The sequence below is a fragment of the Canis lupus genome, chromosome 11 (assembly GCF_048164855.1).
Source record: "Canis lupus baileyi chromosome 11, mCanLup2.hap1, whole genome shotgun sequence".
Taxonomy (NCBI): Eukaryota; Metazoa; Chordata; class Mammalia; order Carnivora; family Canidae; genus Canis; species Canis lupus.
In genome coordinates, this window is record NC_132848.1 from 42,393,425 (window position 1) to 42,397,377 (window position 3,953).

A 3,953-nucleotide genomic window follows, 5' to 3' on the forward strand; every position below is an offset into this window, starting at 1 on the left:
CTGGAAGATAATAAATATTGATGTCATATAAACAAAAAATACATTAACCTATCTGAAAGGGCTTCAACTAGTCCAAGTTGGAAGAGTTTGAATATCAAAAAGAGTAGTTACTGCAATGAATACAAAATGGCAAATACAAAAAAAATTATTTGGTTCAAAATGATATCCAAATAGAATAAAGACACTCATTGGTCATGTAGCATTATTCCAAAAAAATGGTAAATAACTGAAATTCTTAAGTATTTATTCTGCTTTTTCTGAAGAAAATTTCCTGCATGGTAAACAGAGTTGGTAAAAGAAATTTAAAAATAAAATTTCAGCAAATAAATGCAAAATGAATGATAGAAATTCACCATTTTGCTGTTCTACATGCATAACAAATGTAGGCAGTTACTACCCACAGTTACCAAAGTCATCAGATGAATGTTTGCAAACTTGGTAAGGGATGTGCCACCAACATGGATTCCTGATGAATTCCTAAATCCATGGGCCAATCTTAACAGCACTAAATGAGTCACAAGTTCCCATATGTTCTCTGAGATGATGCCATGGGAAGTGTACATCATTTTCAATTCTCACACACATACACATATATAATTCCACAGAAAGTGGACATTTCCATCAATTGTCATACACATCTCACAAACACACACACACACACACACACACACACACACACTGATTGGAAATCTAAGTTTCAAGGTACAAAAAAACTACTAGCTGACAGGCAATAGAAAAGACCTAGAAGGGAAATAACATCACAGGAAAGCAAGTAACCAAATACAGATATTCAGCATTCTGACAAAGGATTCAATTTCATTAGTGAGGAAACAGGGTAGCAAAAAGGAGGAAAATGATTAAGTACAGAACGCTTAAAAGGCATATTAAAATGTAGTGTGTAGACCTTAATCTACATGAAACCCTCTTAGAAATTTTTTAGTAGATAATCCAAGAGATTTGAATATCCAAATTTTGTTGTCTTATTTTCTTTAGATCCTCCTCTATTAATGAAAAATACACAAGTATTTGTGATTAAAAATGTGATTTTTTTGTGTTTTGCATTATAAAGTATTGCCTTACAGTAAAGTTACATTGTATAAAGCATTTTTTAAATATTGAGAGCAATAATTAAAAAAATACTGAGGCAAGAAAGGTGAACCTGGATTGAATAAAATATTGAATATTAAAAAAATACTTAATGCATATGTGGAAAATCACTGTGTTCTTTCACTATGTTCTTACATTAGTATAATTTTGAAAATATCCACAAAACGAGTAAAAAAGAATCTGACCTAGAAATTATTTAGGAATAAAATCTGAATTTTCCAAGTGCATGAATGTATTAATGATCTCTTGGTGCCTGACATTTTCCCGTAAAACTTAGAGGCTTAAAACAACATGTTTGTTATCTCTCACTGTTCCTGAGGTGAGGAATTTGGGAGTGGTGTGGTTGGCTGGCTCTGGTTCATGTCTCACTCATGAAGTTTCAGTCAAATGTTGGCTAGGGCTTCGTCCTTTCAAAGGCTGTAGGCTGGGAGATCCACTCCCAGAACAGTTCACTCACATAGCTGTGCTCTGGAGATTTCCATTATTTTCTAGCTTTCAGTAGAGCCCTGAGTTTCTCATCTTGTCTGTCTCTTCATCAAGCTGCTCCCTGGTGATTCAGAAAAAGTAATCCAAGAGATACCAAAACGGATGCCTTGATGCCCTCTGTCACCTAGTCACAGATGGGACATACTACAATTCTGGTCATAATCTACTAGTGACCCAGACCAACTATAACACAACATGGAGAAGATGATACACAAAAGCTGAATCCCAAAAATCAAGGATCACTGGCGCAATCCTGAAAGCTGGCAACCATAATGGAATTCTTTTGTATGATTATTATTGTTGTTGTTAATTTCCAATTTAATTGCATTTAGCCAAAAAAATGGTTTGTAATGTATTAATTATCTGAAATTTTTTAGGCATTGTTTATGACCTAGTATGTAAACATTAAAACTTTTTTTTCATTTGAAAATATTTTGTAGAGTTTTCACAAATGTGTCGTGTGACATATATGGAAGACATAGTCTCACTTTGCTCATTTCAGGTTTCTATCAATTATCTATTCGATCACATTTTTCAGTGCCACTTTCTAAGCCTTTCATGCTATCACAAGCTATTTGTCTGCTCTATCTACGATTTATTGGTAGACCTGTGTAAAATCTCCCATATTTGTTGTAAATTTGTCTTATTTATTTTGTAATGTTATTTGTCTCCACTCCACATTGGGAGGTCAATTTATTTAGTTTTAATTTTTTTATGATAAATATATTGCTATCCCAGCTTCCTATTGGTACAGATTTGTGGGTATAGTTTTCTTGGTCCTTTTGGTCACTTGCAAGCATCTTCTCATTTCCATATTAAGTATCTCAAATTCCATCAACCACTACTGGTTGTTATAGATCTCATCCTTTAAAAGGCAATTTATCTTATTAATCTCTGTCTTTGTAACTTAAATTCAGAAGGCAAATGAAAAGAATTTCAATAAAACAGAAATTTTTGGAGAAAGTGGACACAGTAAGTCTGTTGAGAGTATAGCTTTAACAAAAACTAATGTGATCCAAATAAAAAATGGAGACTGTAGACTACCTTGTTCAGAATGTCACAAATAGCTGGCAGATATCTGAAGAAGGAAGTTGGGGTAATGATTTTAAGTCAGTTTCCAATTTGAGTTTCCTGGATCTTACTTATGAAATAAATGATTTGCATGGGAAAATGTGTACTGGTTATTAAAAAGTAGGAAAAAAATGCATATGACCAGTTTCTTAACAAGAGAGCCTTCAGTATCTTATATTTATATTTTAGATTCAGTCCATAATAGATGAATGCATGCTTTTCATAGAACAAATGACATTGCAGCTCCCCTGCTGTAGGGCTTACTCAAGACATTCCAATAGAGACATAATCCCTTTTGTGCTTCTGAAATTAAAATGAATCATATGCAAAAATAGAGCTAGCCGAGAGGGTCTATGTAACCCATTATGATTATTATGCATTATAGAGCTGTATGCTGTGCTCTGCAATAGGTAAATTGTGCTAAATAAAGAACAGCATTGCTCCTCTGTAATAATTACATTTTACAAAATGCCTACTTGCCAGCAAATGGATGGAGTGAGAGGAAAAGATGTAGATTCATATTTTAAAAAGTTTATTTTTGAATAGAAGGCAAAGTTAACATCAGTACCATCCATTAAAACTCAATTCAACCTGGATATTAGAAAAAGAAAAAACATAAATGAATGAGGCAGATGTTGGAAATCTGAGTAGGCCACAAAGCTGTTCCATTTTAATAACCAAAATTCAAAATGCAGATGGTAGAAACCTCAACAAAATGGAGGAGACTCTCCAAGATTTTGAGTATTTCTATGCAGATTGGTAAAATGTTCTTATAACAAAGAAAATGTTCTATCACCACTTGAAATATATTTTTTAAAAAATATTTAAAGTGTAGTTTTATGTTTTCTATCAGGGCTTGCTAACTCAAAAATACACTAAGGTCATGATAAAAATCTGTTAGGAACTTGAGATTTCCAAACTAAGAAAAATCCAGATGGAAACTCATTGACTTCTTTATGTTCTCCCTTTAAAATAAATTAATTGTGTTGTGGAAACATTATCCACATGCCTCCTGTCTCTTCATGCTTAATCTAGCTGCCCCCCAGTCACCAGAAAAGCCCCAATTTAATAAAACCACGTTCTATTTAAAAGCCTTGTATGCTTGACCATCGAATATGATGTAAAGGACATTTTACTTTTCAAAATATAATCCCAATTTACTCTTTCATTTCTGATTCTTGCTTCCCTCCATTTCCTTTAAATGAACTTTTTCTTTCTCAGCTCCTCTGTTATTATTTCTGCTAAGCTTCTCCCCCACGGCAATTTTGTTGTACCAATCTAGCCACCCC